The 19,610-nt window shown below is 39.4% G+C and overlaps 1 long non-coding RNA gene across 1 annotated transcript in view; it reads left to right on the forward strand.

Moving 5' to 3' along the window:
* The window catches only part of LOC109320975, a 102,260-nt gene that overhangs the window by 33,165 nt on the left and 49,485 nt on the right, over positions 1-19,610 (forward strand). Inside the window, exon 2 of the long non-coding RNA XR_002103908.1 lies at positions 8,882-8,996. This is a non-coding gene — a long non-coding RNA (uncharacterized LOC109320975). The remainder of the gene's footprint in view (positions 1-8,881; positions 8,997-19,610) is intronic.

The raw sequence follows: 19,610 nt of genomic DNA on the forward strand, positions 1-19,610 counted from the left end.
CCATGATGCTGAACTCCCTCGAACCTCAAAACCACTCCCAGGGCCAGGTTTAATGTTGTTCACTGATCCAGATTGTGGAGGGAGGGGTGGATGGATCAGGGGGCTGGTGGCTTTGTGGCAGGAGTTGGCATGATCAGGGGGGATTCTCTTTCGCCTGGGACCAAGGGTTATTTTTAGCCCCCTGACCCCTTCCACTACCAGACAAGCACCCACACAGTGAGCCAGCCCCCCCAATCCTTCCAGCTCTTTCCCCACCCCAACAGACTTCTGATGGGTCCTGGCACCAATGAATACTGGTACAACCAGCACTGGGAGCAGCTTGTAGGATCGAAGGGGTTGGTGGACTTGAGGGAGGCTGACTGGTCCACAGAGGGGAAGTTGTCCATCTGGGATGGGGGGAGGGATGATGGGGATAAAAATAGCCCAGTATGGGGAGAGGAGGTGGTAGGAAAAGTTCAGCCCTGGGGCTGGGAGCAGCAGCTGGTTTTCTCAGGGCCTGAGGCTATACTGGGAATGCGTATAGGAATTCAGTTAGATTGGTCTACTCATACTTGATCTAACTTAGTGCATCTCTGAGGTACGGTTGAGTTAGATCAGCGATTTTTTTGACCAGTCTAACCTTCCTGGAACTTCTATACAGTTTGCACTTATATTAACCTAACAAAGGTATCTAAGTGTAAGGTCTCTACCTAGGTGAACTAACTTAGATTGGGTGGCCATTTTTAATGTGATCTAACTTCCTCTTTACCTCCCCCAGTGTCTGCACAGACCCGTAATTCCTCTTCTTTCTATCAGAGGTAATGATCTCCAGTTTGAGGGCTAGTAAACTAGAAGGTTAGTTTAGTGAACCAGCAGCAGAAAATGGGGCACAGATTGCACTTTCATATCCTGCAATGGGAAATAATGCCTTCCATTTCTGAACCATAGGGTCTCCATTTGGTGAAAGAGCAATGCCAACATTAAAAGTAAAGATAGGTAATCCAAGCCAGCTAGACACTGACAGAGTGCTCGGTCAGCCCTTCCCCACTAATTCTATTTCTGTCTCTTCCCATATTCTTAATGTGTTTTAAATTGTTATTTATTTAATTGATTCATATCCCACCCTATCCAAAAAGCTCAGACCAGCTTTTTTTAAATGAATTTTTAAAGGTGTTTATTATAATAGTATCTGGGTGTAGTATCAGGGTGAGCAGCTGAGAACCACACTTCTTCAACGCTCAAAAAACTTGCAGCCTGCACACAGTATATCTTTTCCATAAAATATGACAGCTCAGTTTAGCAAAAATATAATAATTATTGTTTCCTCAAACGGAGCTGGGGTGATGTGATGCATCTTTCCCAAAAGCGGCAGGTAGATTTTCTGCCTATCTCATAAACTGGGTGTTAATGTTAGTTGTAGCTTTTTATCTGCAGTTTCTTCTCCTGCCATCTCTTTTTCCAGCAAGTAAAAACAAATTCAAACTTTACTGCTTTGCCTGCTACCAAACTGCTTCCTTAATTCAAACCATTCCATTCCTGAGTAGGTCCCAGAAACTGATTTCCAATTAAAGTAAAAAAGCAAGATGTAATACTGTGGAATGGAACTCAGATCAAAATTACCAATACACACTTAATCTCATAAATACATACAAATATGGTTGTAGTCTGAAGAATACTTGGGGAGGTAGTTCATCCTAACACTGTGAAAGAACCATGGAATGGAGAAGGGAAACGGAATGTAAACTAGATGGGAGAGGAAGGAAAATGAGGCTCCACCCACATGTGGATAACGCCCACACAGATTAAATGGAAGATTGCAGCCAATACGTGGTACGTTCAACCATCAGGGAACTAGAAACAAATTAATTTTTTGTAGCCAGTCACAGCTGACCAACCAACCCTCCCTTTTAAAACAACAAAAATCTGTCTCAGGATTTTCCCCAATCAAATGAAGAACAAATCAATTTTCAAACAAAAGTTCCTACAAAAACCTCCCAACTAAAAACCAAAACCTGCAGATGTAGTAAAGTCACACCAATACAGTGAACATTGGGCAGGTATGAAAACAAGTACATTACTAATGAAAAAGGATTTTGTCATGAATGATCTGGTTCCTCCTGCTTTGGGGCTTACCGCTGGCATGTGGCCTTTGCCTTGAACCTGGTAGGCAAGTAAGCCAGGCAGTTATAAAACTGTACCCTTTGTCATCATGCTGCTTTGCTGTTAATCTTCAGATGTAAATGTTATAATAGAACTCTTATTTATTCAATTAAAAACATAAGCAGTCAGTACTAGAGTGGTAATGGAAACACAATGTTGAGAAACATAAATTCTAAGTGTCTTTACATGTAATGGTGCTATTAAATATTAAAACACAGAATGAAATTTTTAAAAAGCCCGTAAAAAACTAAGTCATGGACAAATGTGGCGATGCAAAACCTTAATGAAACTAATAAAGAGGAAAAGCAAACCTGAATCAGCAAAACATTAGAAAATGTTCTTAACTCGTTTCTGCCCTGCAAGGTGCAAAAAATTGTAGTCTTAATCCTGCAATGTACTTAAAGGCATGTTTAATAATAAATCTGAGAGATGGCCTTTTCACAGTAATGCAGAATGTTAAGCATGTGCTTACATATGTTGCACAATCAGATCCAGAGTGTTTGGGATCTTGTGGGCTTCTCTGATCATTTGATGCACATGCTGAAATCTTTTGTTTTTTAAGCTGGATTTAAGCATGTGCATAAGTGCATTGCTAAATTGAGGCCTATCAGTATAAATTTTAAATGAGATCAAATAATTTGAACTGCCTTCATCTCTTGAATGACCAAGGTAGAGGGTTAAGCAACTTTGGCTTTGCCTCAAACCCTTGACTTCAGTTATCACGTGTACTCTAAACCTTCTTGATTGGATCATTATTGTTTAAATATGCTGGGGGGGAGGGTGTTCCTCCGTTCAGTGACTTTAATAGACTCTAATAGGAACCTTAAATAATACAGTGTGTGTATGACAGAATGCCAGCCAGGAAGGAACAAGAGAACCTGACTACTGAACTGAAAAAGCAAACTGCTCCCCACCATCCTACTGACTAGACAGTTAGGAACCGACTTGCTGTCCTCACAGCAGGCAGGTAGGCAGATATGAAGTATGGTAATTATCTGCCCTTTATCTTATCAATAATTAATGCTTTTCACATGAATTCTATTCTGTTCTATTCTCTATAGGTTATTATACCACGTTTATCACTGTAATATCTGAGAGCCTTCCAGTAGTGCCATAAGTAACGTGACTACGTCTCTCACATGTTTGCCACTTCATTCCCTCTCTGTAGAGGGAGAAGTGTGTCTGGTAGAGTTTTTTGTTGTTGTTGTTTTGGGGGGTGGGGGTGGTTACATTATTTCTACGTGTTTATTAGACCACATCAGGTCAAAGAAACCTTTTTTTAAACTTAGCTCTATATCAGGAGTAGTCAAAATATGGCCAGGACATTTTATCTGGCCCATGGGGCCCCTAAAAAATTTAGAAAATTAATATTTATCTGCCCCTGGCTGCCTGTCAAAGATGACAAGAGCCAGGGGCAGTTGGACCCAGGGAGACCTGATGACAAAACTGAACAGCTGCAGCAGCAAATCCAGCCCCACCACCCACCCACCCCTCCAGCCTTCCCCACCCCAAGCCCCAACCAGAAGCCTCTTCCTAGCAGGGGCTGCTGGAGGCTTTGGGCCTGGGACTGTTCCTGCCTCCCTGTGCTGAGGGAAATACAGATAAGAAGGACAGGGGGAGGGAGGCAGGGGAGGACTGTGGGTGATCACCCCAGTCCTCAGGGCTGACTGGGCCAGCTCCTGCAGTCCCTGTGCTGCAGCTGGGACCCACGTGGTGCCAGAGACTGGCAGGCAGGGTTGGGGGGAAATGGCTGCTGTAGGTGGGGTGAAGTGGCCGTGAGCAGGCGCACAGAGTGCAGCAACAGCTGAGTGGGAGCACGGGGTCCACACTAGTGCACCTGAGCCAGTGCTGGCAAGGCCCTGAGTAGGGCAACAGGAGCACAGGGCCCAGGCTGCCAGGGGATCTGTAGAGCCGGGCTGGCTCCCTTCTCTCCCTGTTTGAGCAGCACAGCCCAGCTCCATAGAACCCCTGGCAGCCTGGACCCCATGCTCCTGCTGTCCCACTCTGCGCCCTCCCAGTGCTGGCCCCGGTGCTCCAGCAGGGACCCTGCACTCCCACCTGGCTGTCGCTGGGCTCTGCGCATCCACTCAGTGTCCCTTCCCCCCACCTGCCACAGCCATTTCCTTGCCTGCTACACTCTGGCACCATGTGGTTCCCAGCTGCCACACTGGGACTGCAGGAGCAGCTGGGAAATGGTGCTGGAATGGATGGAGGCTGGGGGGAGCAAGGAAGCAGCAGGAGAAGGGGAGCAGTAGCAGACATGGGGCAAGGGGCAGTGAGTGGGAGCATGGGGCCCATGCCAATGCCCTGGGGCCAGGAGTAGTGGGAACATGGAGCTCCGGCTTGTAAGAGTACTGGTGGAGGCTCTGCCTGCTGCGGCAGGGTGGAGGGAGCAGGCTGTGGGCAAACCTTCCCCCTCCATCCAATCCACAACTTTCCCCAGCCACCCTCCCCCCACACACTTACAGCCTCTCACAAACCCATACTCACCCACACCCTCCCCAACAAATCCCACACACACACCCCCTCCCCCACACCCCACATACCCACAAGCCTATACCTACCCTCCCACCCACACCCTCCAACAATATACAAGAGTAAGACTTCATTTTAAGCTATTACACTATCACCTCTACATACAGTAAACAAGCACATGTAAATCAGGACAAAAATATTTTTTTAAAATTAGATTAATGAATGTTGTAGTACACTTCCGATTTTTAGAATACAATTTGGTATTTTTCTGGTTCAGAGATGGCAAAACCCCTTACTGAAAGGAGTAATTCCAGGGTCAAGGGGAGGGACTTCTGGTAGCAAAGGTCAGGGGTTAGGGGATGGGACTTCTGGTCCCCAGATAGTGACCAGGGGGTGGGGCACCTGTCAAGGGGCAGGGCTACCTATGTGGTGCTTGATGGGTTGCCAAAACCCAGTAAGTGGCCCTCCGCCTGAAGTAATTGTCACCCCCTGTTCTACATGTACTATGTAGGTTGCTTATAAAGCCCCATGTAAACTTAATTCAGTGTATAATGCTTCAAGATAGTTAGTTTGTGCTGCCACTTTTATTTTAAAGTGAGTCTACATTAGCAAAGGTGTGGATTGTCATGTGTATGCACCACACAGGTGATTGTAACCCAGCTGGAATATCGCAAGAGAGAGTTCTTTTGCTGCAAGGAAGCTCTCTGTTAGGCAGCTGAGCTACTTTGGGGTCAATATCTCTGTTCTATCCAGTGTGTAATGTAGAAGGATTGAAGAGTCCTGCTGGGGGCGGGATTTAGATTCACTAAATCTATCCAGCACTGATACAGTGCCCATTAAAGACTCTACATAAGTGGTGTAAGTTAGAGGAGCTTCACAGCAGCAATTAGTGGTATCAGGGCCAGCGCTAACCTTCAGAATTAGGGAGATGGAAGAGGTTCTCAGTGTCACCCTGCAACTGGGCCACTGTATATCAGCTTGGGCAGAAATGAATCCAGCTCTTTGACTTTTTAATAATTGAATTTATTTTTCCTAGCTAGTATATAGGTCTTTCTAGTATAATATTAGATATTCTGCTTTATATCTAATCGAGTGACCGGGAATGATCATATATTTCATTTTGGTTTTCTTTCAGCTCAGGGGGTGTCAAAGACAAGGCCAGTAGGCTGGATCCTTCTTGCAGAACCTTATCCAGTGTGCAGTGCTGCCTGTTGATCTCAGATCAGTTCTGCACATCGCACGTGGCATGCACCAGCTGTGGACCGGCACACTACATTTAACATGAAGGCTGCATGTGCCATATGGGGCTGGACCCTGTGCATGACTACATCAGACAGCACCGGAGCCAGTCCAGTGCACACATGTGCTGAATGTGGCTACACATGGTGCTGGATCTGAGACCGGTCCAGCTTGGACCCCTAAATCAGCTCTGTGTGCCAGATCCAGCACATAGTGCTGGTCTGGTGCAGGTGCTGCTGAGGCCAGGACATGCTTCATGGAGCAGAGGGCTGGAGCTGTTGTGCATGCTTTATGCAGTGTGCGGGGCTGCATGTGATGCCCATGCTGGACCAGCCCTGTGCAATGGCTCTGGTGCACAAGACTGGTCTGTGGGCCTGATCCAGCCTGCAGACTGGCCCGTGCCCCTAATCCTGCCAGTGGGGCTGGATGAGTTTGATACCCCTGTTTATTTGGTTCCCAGGTATGGATTGTACATATTATGGAGTCACACAAACACATGTCTCTTCAATTTCATGAGAGAGGTAGGTAGGTCTGGTCACTACACAAATTAAGGATATCTTAACAAAACCAGTTACTACAGGAAGTGCTATAGGTAGCACACTTCCCTTTTCACTAGGTGATGTTTGTTACGTAAGCAATGATACTAAGTGGGGACAGCGTGATGCAGCATATACTAGTTATTTTCAAGAATCACTAAGCCAGGGCCCTGACCAGTTGTCTTTGAAAGGACCCACAATATAAATTCTGTGTAATTAGGAAAACTGTGTTCTGTCTACCCATTGGCTTTGCAGTTTTGTTTAAAGGATTATTTTTTCTCATATCTTTTGTAGTCTGCCTTGCTGCTGAATGGCCTAGGGTATTATAACACAGAGGAGGCTGCATTTCAATGGTAGCTGCAGCAGACGGTAGGATGGGCTGATACCAGACCAAATGGGTTGTTGCCTGTGAAAGCTCTGACCCAGTTAGTCTCTAAGGTGCCATGCTGCCTTACCTTCTGCCTGACATCAGGCTAACCACCTCAGTGTTGCATAATATTTATATTCTATAACTTTTGATGCGTTTTAGGATTCTAAGGAAATGTTATATTTTTATATAAACTGTGTTATTTATAGGTATAGATGGATTGATATTTTATGTAAATCTGTATGTCAATCTGACCTGCTTATCTTTGTTGTTTGTAGAGTAAACTACAAACTAAGAGCAGCCAAATCCATGGGAGTTGGACAGCTAGATACCTTTTTAGGCACCTTTATACTTTAGAAACCTGACCATTAGGTCTGTATTACATACGTGGCTACACAGACTGCCACTCTTCTAGACCTGACTGCATACAGGTGTAACTTGTTAACCAAAATGCGATCTTAGGTTACCTGCCTGCAGTTCCATCCGATATCTGTTGCTACAGGCAACTGCAGAGGTTGAATTCCACAATTGCCCTGCTTTGCTTCTTCCTTTTTAGTTCCACCTCCTGATTTCCTGAACAACCTAGCAAAGCACAGGTTCATTAATATGGTTTTAGGTAGACAAGAGGCAGAAGTGAAGAGCACTTTATTAGTTTCTTATGGGGTCTGGTATGGGAGGGGTCATAGGAATTGGGCGGTCCCACATGTTACTTTCTATTACAGTCGTGTTCAGCTGGCTTATTTGGTGACATATTACTGCAGTATGCCTGAATGGGAAGCCCAAATTTGAAAGTTTGGATGGCAAAAAGCTCTTAATTTCCCAGAACATCTCAGCTCTGTATTGACTCCCATGGAACCCTGGATTAATACCTAGATATGATCCAAGATTCCTTCTTTTAAAAAAAATCATATTTATCCCTGGCTTATAAAGCTCCTGCATGCTTTGAGACCTTCTCTCAAAACAGTTGGTTTAATTACCAAACCAGAGTAAAAATGGAAATTACAGTAAACTATGTGTTTGTCAGAAATTTTGTGGCTTGCTCTTCTATTTATAGATTTTTTGGATCACCAGTGATAGGCAATAATAATACTTACCTCACTTGGTTGTCACGAGTCTTAATTCATTAATGTCTCTAAAGTGCTTTGAGAACCCTGGATGAAAGGTGCTATAGAAGTGCAAAGTACTGTTAAAAGAATGAATGAGGTTAAGGTATCTACTGTTTTTCTCCTTTCATAGGGTTTGCCTAAAATCAGAATGAATGTCATTTTTTTAATGTTAAAACTTCTATCAAGCTGATCTTTACTAAGCAATACTGCAAAGCTAAATCTCTCTCTGTTATCTGTCTGTCTGTCTCTCTGCATGTTTCGTGATGGATACTTAATTTTAGTAGTTTGGTTATTACTGCATGAGATGTGCTCTTTAATAAAAAGGGTTCGCAGATGCTGAAACTTGTCTCACAAGGTAAATCTCCACTTCACTAAGAACCACGTCAAACTGTAACTTCCAGTCAGAAAAGTAGTTTTGTGTAACAGCTTTTTTCCATAAACATTTGTATAGTGTTTAATACCCTCTTCTGCATAAAAATCATGCTTCTCCAGAGAAATGTGTTGTTCTAAGAACCTCAGAGATCTAAAAATAAAAGCTTTCAATCATTACCTGAAATCTGGCATTTTCTAAATAAAGATTTATTTTTTTGTCATTACAATATTTGCAGTGCTGTAGAACCATTTGAAAATTGTTGATGTATGGTTAGCGCTGTAAAAGTCAACTAATTTGGGTCATTTCCTTGGGTTATTAAAAACTTGGTTATAGAATTTTTTTTTTTTTAACATATGAACGCTTGTGAAGATGTCAAGGTCCATGAGCTAAATGCATCCCTGGTGTAACAAAGAATTTCCCTCAAAATATGTGTAAAAATGCGTTTCGAGTTCCAACAATGAACTCTTTAAAAACAATGCTATCATTGTTTCAGTGCTTTAAAGAGACAGGGTAATTTTTAAATATTAATAAACATCCAGGGGGAGCTAGGGAGTAACAATTTTTCCTTCTCTAATGGTAAATAAGGCAATATGAATACAAGGAAGAGCTACATAAATGACTAATTTTTGTTTTGTTCTTTTGATAGGAACTTTTGATTAGAAACTGGTCAGACATTCCCAGAGTGGTTGAGAGCCTGTCAAGGTCACTGCCAAGGACAAGAGAGTCAATTAGTATGCAGATCAGAGCCAAGGAGTTCAAAGGTATTGTTCCAATTCAATCACATTAGCCAGGCCAGTAATGAACAAACGGCATGACCTTAATCATGGAGCCTGAACCACTCATTGAAAGAAAGTATGTGTGTCTGTGTATGTATTTGAGGGCATGGAAGGAGGGGTAGACGATGACAGGGAGATTTTTTTAAAGAGACAGGATGAACAGTATTTGCTTAATTAGCCACCAATATTAGAATCTTATTTCATGGCCCTTGTATTTTAAAGTACAAGACTGCTTTTATTTTTGGGTTGTAACTGAAACAGACTCAAATGGACAGGTGGTTAGAATATTTTAATAAAAATACTCAGGCAGTCACTGAGATGCTAAATGGTTTGCAGGAGGAGGCAGATAACCTTATGTAAGACACCAAGCTAAATTTTGCAATTGCAGTCTCCTTCACAATGTGCTAGTTTTCTCAAAGTCTAGAGGTAAAGAAACTGCTGTGGTTATCCCCCTTGATATAACAGAATTTTCCGCTACTTGGAGTTGACACACATTAGCAATTTGTAGGTATGCCATTAATAATGGAAAGAATGAATGATTTATACAGAATAGAAAATATTTATTTAATATATTAGGTCTGGCAAACATTATGTTTCATGTAATAATATTTTAGATACCACCATTACTAAGTTATTTCTTAAAGTGCTCTGCATGTGTAAGTGTAGTACATGTAGCACACTCAAACTTCCAGTGTTTTCTGCAGCATTACAAAGCTACAAGCATACACTATATTACATTCATATAAAATATGTTCTGGTTTGCTTTTTTTTTTTTTTTTTTTACAGAGTTGTATATACAAACATGCATATATAAATGCAGACAGAAATAAAAGAATTTGATATGTATATGGCATAATGTGTGCATGTCTATGTGTATTACATATAAGTTAGTATTGACTCTACAGCTGGGCTTGGACTGAAATTCTACCTAGCAGGAATAAATTCCCCTTTTTCTACACTGTTGATTGAATTTGGCATCCAAATCTGACCAGTAGCTCTTCAAATGACCACTGAATTGTCTGTGTTTATATCCACATTCAAGCACACTGCAAATACGTACATATTTCCTGCATGTGGAAATGTGAAATGACACTTTGCACGTAATTCATCATCAACCACTGAAAAATTGAGTGATGCTTAAAATGTGTTCACCTGCTTCTACTGTGGTTTACTTTGCAAGTTATTGTTCTGGATTTGTTTATGTGGTAACTTACAAGTTTCCTGTATCTGTTTGGGTGATATTTGCTCAACAATTACTTCTACTGGAGTAGATTATCAAAGGAAGCTGCAGGCTTCATTGGGAAACTGAAGAAGTCACTTCATTTCCCTTTAAATAAATCCTGATAGTCAGCTAAGAATTTAGGAATCCAGGGTTTTTTGTTTTTGTCTTTCTTATTGGGGAGAGTGTTCATCATATCTCACTACAATGGAAGATGCATAACAGAAAAGAAACTATTCTAGGCTATGATACACCCTAGGGGTTCATGAATGTTGGGGGAGGAACACTGATTATACAATGCAATAACATATTGAGACACTATTTCAGTTTTACACTTGGTATCAAGTAAATACAGGATATCTCACCCATGAAGGGTGATTATCTCTCATGAAGGGAGGAAATGAGTTATTAAGGTCTTTCTCAGGAGCAAAACAAGGATAAGAATCTTTATTAATGTAAGAAACAATCTGCCTTTTTTTGTTATAGAAATATATTTCCTTTTTAGCAAAGCTGTGGGGTTTTTGTCTTTAAATAGTCTGTATCAGAAAAAAAACCCCTCTCAGTTTCAGTTGATGCTTATCCCTGCACTGCTTGAGAATATTGTTATAAAACATGTGCTCATTGCCATTTTTATCTAGATCACAATTAATAACATTTTTAAGCATGAAATGTCTATCCAGTCCTATAAAACGACTTGTAAAGTGTTTGATATTTTATCTGAGGATATTAAAAGATTGTTTAAAATAAACATATACCACTGGAACTGAATTTTCACACGATTATTCAGATAGTCAATAGGTCTTCTTTGATCATATTATTATGATGCTTCTGCTGGATTTCATTCTAAGACAGGCATATTCTCTCTCTCTCTCTCTCTCTCTCTCTCTCTCTCCCCCCCACCCGTCTTTTTTCCCTAAACAAGGTCATAGATTTTTAAAATGAAGACTAGAAGTTCCAAGTACAAGATTAAGTAAGTTCTAACAGTGTTATAAAAGTAAGTGCTTTTTTCTATAATAAAAGGTGTTTAAAAGGTTCGCTACAGCTTTAAACAGAATTACAATTTACTTCTTTCAAGTGTCCAGGCCATAAATTCTTCTCAATTCCCTCTCTCTCTCCTTGTCGGAATTAATGAGATCAGATTTGATCAGGGCAGTGATGTGTTCAGAGCCAAATCACACAACAGCGCGCGTGCGGTAATGGAATTTGCATCTAATGCATACATAAATCAAACATCTTTCTGGACATTTTCATATGCATAATGTCATTTCATCCAGTTCTCTCTGTGCAGAGGGGGAGATTTTTCTCTCTGAGAGAATGACTTTCTTTAATGCTTTCATTTTATTTTCGCTGACTACAATCCCCGAGAATGCGCTCGGTCGGAGAATCTTTCGGGGCGCGGTTGACAGTTCCTTTTCCAAGAGGGGTCCTTCACATTTATCATGCCTCTTCCTCGGGGGCTTTGTTATGCAAATGTGGCTGAAATTGATAATTCCAAAGTGCTTCATTTCGGTTCCTTGGCGGTTGGAGATGGTAGATAAAAAGAAACTGACAAGACACACTGATTGCCCTCAATGCTTGTAACTCTCTTGCTAACAAGGCTCGATATTGTTAAAAATTCCTATTGTTATCAGGGTGGCAGTTCCATTATGCAGGCCTTGCAAATTTCTGATCTGAATATTAACCCTTTAATCACCCTTCTCCCCTCCCCCACCCAACCCCAAATCAATTGCCATCAAATGGCTAAAGGACACAAAATATTAAATTATTTCCCTGTTATGGGTGAACATCTGTGGTATATTTTAAAAACTCCATTAATCGTTTTTTCAAGGTAAGCTCAGGCATTTTATATCTAAACGGAGAAAAAATGTTCTGTACTAAAACAACTCTAACAAAAATAGATTGAAGGGTTGTGTGAATCTATTTGGAGGAAACTGGGTTGGGGGGGTGGAATATTTGGATGGAAATATCTGCTTGCCAAAATCAAATTCACTAGCTCCTGGCAAGTGGAGAAGTTTCATTATTTTAAACTTGTGTGTACTTGCACTGCTTGTTCTAACTTAGGTAGGCCTCAGGGAGGGGATAGTGTGTCTTCATATACCCTACTACAGTTGGTTTTTACTTCTCTGCCCTGCTAACTGCAGATATACCTTTTTCAGGCTGCCCAGCAGCAAAGTAGCTGACAGGTAGGTGACCAAAATAGTAGAACAGAGGAAGAGGATTCTATAAAAGATGAGGATTTTTGGTGCTTATTTGTCACCCAGAACAAAAAGAATCAATAACTTCGCTTGTACATGTTGTTCTTTTTAAATGAGGAAATGGGACCTTCTAACTTGGGAAGTGACCCTGACAGTGCAGAAGAGAGAAATGCAGGCTGTAGGAACCAGATTCTGGATCCATTGAAGTCAATGGGAGGTTTGGCAATAGCACTGATGGGCACTGAATCAGGCCCTAGAAGCTGTACTTTTCTTTCCTGATGACAAGTTAAGGTAAACATTAGATCATTCCCATGGTGTTATATAGTTGCACTGAAAAATAGAAGACTGCTTAGTGACTGATTTACCCATTGATTAATGAAAATGGGGCTTCTGGAATTTCAAATATCCTTCTAACAGCGGCTGATGTGTGTCCAAGGAAGGTGAATTTCTCTCCGTAAAGCATCTGCCTTCAGGTTCATATTACAATTATAGGAAGATTTTTCTGGGGAGACCTGACATGGTTCCAGTTAAACTAAATCATAATATGACAAAGGTTAGCACTGTAGATGCAGAGGAAGCTGGAGAGGAGGGAAAGAGGGAAAGGTTGCCATTGTAAAATGAAACACAGTTCATTGCTAACATCAAGCAACTGCAACAATATAATATCTCTGTACAATTACCAAGAAGATGCATCTCAACCAGCTCACGTCAAAGGAACATCAAAGTTTTCCCTTTTCTTAGTTCTGAAGTCTTGCAGAGCTGTGGCTGCCAAATTATAGTAAATAGACAAGACGCTTGCACAACAGTAACCTCTTTTATATTGGACCAAGGATCTCTCTCCCTCCCTCCATTAAAAAAATCTCTTGTGTTATTGTAGGAACTCTTGGGAGGCTCATACACTTGGGTTTTCTTTCATTTACAGGCACGATGGCAGATTAAACCCATGTCAGGAAACAGTGATAATGCCGACTGTAGAGGCTTGTGAGTTAGAGCAGCTAAGTTTTCCATGTCACTGTTTTTCCTTCAGTTATTTGAAAACAACTGTTAATTTTTAATGTGTTCTTACCCTCATTCTGTTACTAAAACTGATACCTTCCCCCTTATTTCAGAAATAGATTTCACTAGACCTGCTTGCAGGAAAACGGTAATTTGATTCTATCATTTATTCTGTCCATTAGAGTAACCAGTGTTAGTGCTTTTTCTCCACTTGATTCTGTCAAGTGCTGTTATTTATGCTCAATGGTATTAATGTCGTTAGTTGTGTTATGGTTGTATAATCAAAATTGCTACCAGTACGAACTAAATGTAACTGTGGTGACTGTATCAGCTGCCAGTAGTCAAATTGTAGTCAAACTGCACTGAACAATCAATATGTATTAATAAGTATCTATAATTATAATTAACCTATCCTGTCTGCCATGAAGAATCACCCTAACTGAGCCTCATACTTCCCAGCATTGAAGACAGTGCTTATGTTTTGGGAACGGGGGAATTAAAGATGCTCACATATGTTTTAAATGGTTTCTTATTTTCAGTTACACTTAGCGATGACTCTGTTGTAATCTGAATATATAATGCCATTTGTAGTCTTTCTGAGATAGAAGAGCACTTAAAAGTGGATTTCTATTGCCCCCCCACGCTTTTTTTTTGCAGTTTTGTTTTGCCAACTGAAGGATTTAAAGTTTCTTCTTTATTTGTAATAAGAAAACTTGTTAGGTAATTTGTGACCATAGAATTAAAGAGATACAGCTAAGCTAATATATATGCAATGGTTTCATTAAGCATAAGAGGAGGCACTCTTTACTTTGCAGTCCAAAACACACAAAGCACCCATTAGAATGAAGAGGCCTGTGATGTCTCTTCATGTGCAGAGTGTAAAGGTACATGAATGTCCTTGCTTGTTGGCATTTAATTTACCAGTTGCCTCTGTAGTGGAGCCTTGGCAGTTTCAGCTTGAATCTGAAAGACAGGCTGTCATACTCAGAGTCTGCTGCCTACTGCTGAAATTGAGAGGCTTGGCAGATATGCAAACAGTAACTGGGTTTGAGTTGTTTTGATTACAAGTTAAACAGAAAGTCATTGGCAGGGCCAATATAAATCTGCTAAGGTTTTTTGGCAAAATCTGTGGAGGTATTTTTATAGTCTCTGCAGGATTCTGTAGCACCTTGATTTTGCATAAAAGCATGTCCACCTTTTGAATCCGTTCTGCGCATACATGTATCAGGAGTGGGAATGAGCAGGTTTAAATTGCTCAGTGCCCAGAATCAAAAACATAAAACATGCTAACGCCATAATGTACTGCACCACACTTCGTGCATTTGTTAAACGATGGAGTCTTAGCATGTCTTTGGAGTTAAGTTTGGTTTTCTGATTAGAAAAAATAATGTGAATTATGAACACTTGGAGTAAGGATGCAAAATATATTTTAATAGAAATAGCTTTAAAAAAGGCCACTGGGATAGATCTGGAACTAATTTACCTCAGTGCACATCCAAGTACCTTTACAAATATGTTTTTTTTAAATTCAGTTAAGCAAGATTTACTCAATTTACTTCCTTGCATGCCCTGGTGTAAGAGTGGTCAGCCTGTACCCTCTTCAGCAACTTTGCTTTGAAACATCTTCCCTGTTCAAACATCCGATCCTGGTAAAATCCAAATGCTTATCTCAGATTTATCTTTTTATAACATTCATTATACTCTGTGCCTGATCTTCTATGCTGATTTGATAAAAGTAACCCAAACTGACAGTGTGTGTGCAAAAAGGGAGTCTGCATACTTTAATTACATTCCCTTTTACAGCTTTACCCTCTGTTTAATTCTGAGTTAGTGTTTTGAACACTACTATATCCCTTACTGAGATTGCCTTGCAATTTTAAGGCAAAACCATGTTAATTTTGGAGGGAGGAAAGCGAATACATATAATTGTCGCTCCCATTGTTTCTGTCTGGCTGGCTGTAGACAGATTTCTGCAAGGCTGGCTTTACATAGCAACAATACATTGATTTACAGAGGCAAGAATATCTCCAGAATTGGAAGGGCTAAGACCCCTTTATTTGAAAGCTGAGAATCTGCAAAATGTGACAAAGTTCTTGGAAAGAGCCCAAATGTATGGAATCTGCAGTTCTTTTTTACCCATTTGTATCTGCTACTTTTTGCCTATTAGAGACAGCTTTCAAAGAGAAACAAACCGAATTTAGACAGAGCATTATACAGTTCAAACTAAATTTTAAAAAGCCTTATTTCAGCAAAGTTAATTAGCATATAAACATGGTGTTTAAATTCTTTTTATTTCCAGAAGCGGTAAACTGAAAAAGCACAGGATTAAAAAAAAAAAAAAAGGTTTGTTTTACTTGGAAGTTTATTTCACTGCATCTCTCTCATATTCTATGTCCTTATCTAAGTGGAATATAAGAGGTTATGCTAATAAGCTGTGTCACACCTTTGGGAAACGGGGGAAACAATATCATTTTAGGAGTTTCATATTCAGGTGTAGACTAGAAAAATACACTTGCTCTGTTCCTTCTCTTGCCTCCTTTCAGCATTCAAAATACTAGTTCTTCACTGAAGAATGGGTTTAGGAATCTTGCAACACTATCTTTTTCTGCCCACACTGAATACTGTAGTCCAATGCAAATTTCTAGAGACTGCTTACAAATGTCATATCTCTCTGAAAGCAATGTACTTTATTGCTGTTCTTTCTTATAATACAAACATTTCAGTGCAGCTCAGATCTTATTTTTCAAAATACACAGGATTTTGATATATGGACAACAGGAGAATATGTATTTTAGATATAATGCCATAAGTGCTTAAAAGTTATTTCTGAGCTGATTTAACATGGAAAATCTCCAGGTAGATTAATTTTATGGGCTGCTTTTATGGGTGTAACATTTCAAGATGAGAAAGCTGTGCTTCTGAAATTTAGTTTCGGCAGATTTCATTGGCACCTTCATCTCCATCTTTTATTACCTTAAAGTTGAAATTTAATCTAATTTTTTTTCTGATTTTTACTTAATTTCTGACTGAAATGGCTGGAGCTGTATTTTTGTGCTCAGAGTCTGTTGCTTCTATTGCTTATTGCTTTCTCAATATTTACTGCCCAGGTTTTTTAAAAAAAATCATTAGTAAAATATAGGCATTTAATTCCTTAGCATAGCTATTTAATTTGCAAGGCCACTGGTGTTTAGCATTGTTACTGGACAAGGTGGTTAAAGCAAGGTTAAGTAAGCGTTCTCAAAAAAACCTGTTTTGCTATCCTAGATCACAAAGGTACAGGAATTCTGTCCTAAAAACCAGTCATTCTGTTGAAACAGGCAGAGCTTTGAAGCTGCAATCCTCGCACAAGCAACCCTCCCAGTAGAAACATGTTTCTATAATTATAAACAGATGAGTATTCCTACCATTCACCATAATGGTCATCGTATAGTGAGAGCAGTGTGTCTGCTACATTGTGGATTAGATAAAAGAAACATATTTAGCCGTGTTTCTTTATTACTCTTAATATGGATTCACAACACGCACCATAGGAGATGTGTGTTGTGAATACCTATGAACAATAGTATGCATTTGCGTATTATGTACTTTTCTGTATTTCTGAAACATACTCCAGAATGCATAGCAACTCCTTATGAAAAGTGGCTTTTATGCATGTGTTGAGGCTGCTTTTTAAATCTCAATACCTCAGCCATTTGTTTTTTTTCCTTTTGACTGTACCAAAGAGCTAGTCTATATTATGGACTGATGGCCTGCAAAATTGCTTTTTCAAAAAATGAAAATATTTTTAAATTCCAGAAGGTCTAGTGGACAGGGGAGGAGGGGAGAGGGAAGCATTTGAAATCAGAAAACTTTTTTTTGTGTGTGTGAAAATCCGTGGACACCTTCAGGTTGTGATCTCAATTGTAATGGCTGAGTTATACCTTAAAAAAATTGGTCATGCAAATAAAAATGCTGAGAAACTCTTAACTATTGTGGTGCCTGTTGTAATAAAGAAATGCAGTGGGAGAGAGTGACAGAGGTACAAAACACTAAAGAATGATGATTTCCTTACAAGCAATAAGATTGCATAAATTAGGTGTACATAAGTTCCCAGTGATTTATAGCACTTGATACTTACAGAAATGATTATATGTGATGTGATGTTGGAAAATAGCAAAAGCTGATAGTTATTCATAGAATGGATAAAAGAACAAGGATCTAAATACGGATTATAACATCTGTTTTGTAAGGATTTTTGTACATCGTTTATATAAATTATTTTCTGATTTTTTTTTCCTTGAAAATCAAAACAATATTAATTCACACAGGCATGCATATCCTATTTGTTAATTTAAAAAAAATGTTGTATTGTCCTCTTCTTACCTTCCTCAGCCATAGTCTATTAATGGAAGTGGCAACTTATTGATTAGTTGTTTAGTAACTATATTCTTCTGCATTTGTTCAGATAGTTAACTGTTTACATGGCAACTAGTGTAAAGGTGCCTAAGTATTTTCCTCTAAAATGGGGGAATGAAGAAATGTATTGGCTATGACAACGAGAAGTAATTGCTTTTCCTCCAAAGATCAGATGTGTGTAGTTGTTTGAGAAACAATCTAAACAACATTTTGTTCACCATTGATTTTAAAAGCATTAAAATTAGTTTTTATGCAGCTATACTCATTAAGCTTTTATGTATACTGTGTAGGACGAATAGTTAAGAAGCAATAAAGCATTCTGTACTAAAATATACTTTGCCAGTTGTCAGAAGAAATAAAATACATATATCTGGAGTGTTTTGCTCCTTGTAGAATACTGTGATATTTGCCATATTAATTACAAACCAAATAAAGCAATTTTATTTGTGTATCTTAAGCAGCCGTATAGCTGTGGATGACTAATACAACTGTTATTGAAACTGCTGTGTTTGGAGGTTGAGTGTTCATATAAATTTGAAACAAGAGTTAGCAACAAATACCCCAACAATATCCTTATATTTTGAGGCTAAATCCTCCCTTAGAAATCAGGGCATCACTAGCTTCTTGTAATTTTTAAACTCAACAAGAAGAATAGAAGTGTTTTTCTGTTGCATGCAATTTTCTTCTGCATTCCTTTTGATTCTTCCTGTCAATATCTGTATTCACACATAAACCAGTTCATTTAATTTCCTTGATGTCCTTAACAGTTTGTTTAACAAATAATCTAGAATAGTATCCTGGACTAAAGCCAGAGGAATATAAACTTATTTGGTTTTTACCTATAAGAAGGCAACCTTTTATTTTGTATTTGAAAAAAGAAGAGAGCAGTACATGTGCGCTACAACATCCCCCAGCCATCAGAGAGAATAATGCATATCAAAATGAATTCCTGTTATTGTGTTCAGGTGTACTTGTGAATAAAAAATGGAAGTTTGAAAAGTCAATTAAAATGCATTTAAATTCTTTACTATCAGAATTCTTTAATGTGAAAAATTTTGCTAGACGGTTTGTCAGTATCGCCAGAAACATTGCACTGTGATCAGAACCAGTTTCCTCCACCTATGATTATTAGACATCTCCAGAATGTATTACTGTTTTCTGCTCCAAAAGAGAAGGATGCTCTTGAAAACACAGAAGTACTTCTAAAGTAAATAAGCTTTAATTAAATATCATTGTCTAGCATTAATCTTTATAGCTCTGTTCCCTATGGAAATAAGAGTGGATATTCAATTTGTTTTGATTATGTACAAATTTTAAAAGAAGCTTTGTTTGTATATGGCTGTGTTCTTCAAGGCAGAGGCACGTTTGTATTGGCCATAAGCCATTAAGAAGAATATTTTGCATTAATTTGGAGGGAGACTGACTCATTTTTGCTGTGTACAAATAGATTAATAATCAGGATAAAGGAAATTTTATACTCAAGAATAAGTAACCAGCTATATATAGCTAGCCCAGTTTTTCCATTGAGTCAGAAAGCTTGATTTTGAAGCATTTCCACTGTTAATTGCATACCTCTGATGCTGTTCAGCCCTGAAAACTAGAATATACTCTTGCAGGTGGCTGTTTGCACTGGGCTTCCCACACAGAGCTTGTTACAGGATCGGGACATGATTTGATATACCTTGCATCTCTCAGCTTCCACATACAGTAAGGTTGAAATGCCTTTCACTCTCATGAAGCCTGAAGAAGCAGGTTTGTGCAGGTGGTCTGAATGATGGATGAAAGGGGAAAGTT

The sequence above is a fragment of the Crocodylus porosus genome, unplaced genomic scaffold (assembly GCF_001723895.1).
Source record: "Crocodylus porosus isolate Cpor-Errol unplaced genomic scaffold, CroPor_comp1, whole genome shotgun sequence".
In the NCBI taxonomy this organism is placed as follows: domain Eukaryota; kingdom Metazoa; phylum Chordata; order Crocodylia; family Crocodylidae; genus Crocodylus; species Crocodylus porosus.